Source organism: Fomitiporia mediterranea (assembly GCF_000271605.1).
Source record: "Fomitiporia mediterranea MF3/22 unplaced genomic scaffold FOMMEscaffold_16, whole genome shotgun sequence".
In the NCBI taxonomy this organism is placed as follows: Eukaryota; Fungi; Basidiomycota; class Agaricomycetes; order Hymenochaetales; family Hymenochaetaceae; genus Fomitiporia; species Fomitiporia mediterranea.
In genome coordinates, this window is record NW_006760401.1 from 357686 (window position 1) to 358271 (window position 586).

The following is a 586-nucleotide window of genomic DNA, read 5'->3' on the forward strand; positions in this document are numbered from 1 at the left end:
TAGGAAGCTTACTATCTTCTGGAATTTGTACTAATACTCTACAAACTCCTCTCAGTTCTGGATTCTAGTGACAGCCTATTGTTGAACTAGGATACAGAGGTCATTCTTTATATAGTAGCAATTATAGTTAAGGGACAGGTATAATTCAAGAATTACTACTTGAGTAGCTTGCCAATCTGAGGCACTATCTACAGCTTTAGGTATTAAGGCCCAGATCTTAGAATCAGATTAGTTAGCATAATATTTTACTCTCTAAATAAGCTGTTGATTAGAAAGTTGAAACTTATCTCTAATTATTTCTACTTCTTTAAGAAACTGAGGCAGGTCCTACACATTAGTTCTGTCATAACAGGGAGTATCACAGCTTGTTCAGTACAGGGGCAGGCTAGTCTGTCCTTGGATTGTAACTGACAGAGCATTTAGAACATTAGTTGTAGTTAGCTAGCTGTTACAGTTCTCTGCTCTCATACCTTCAGTTCTGAGGGTTCCACACCCTTCTGTACCAGAACTCAGGACTTCTGTCCCTCAGGGGCACTGTCTATAGACTATATGCATGCTGACTCTTGCTACTACCTTTCCTTACTTC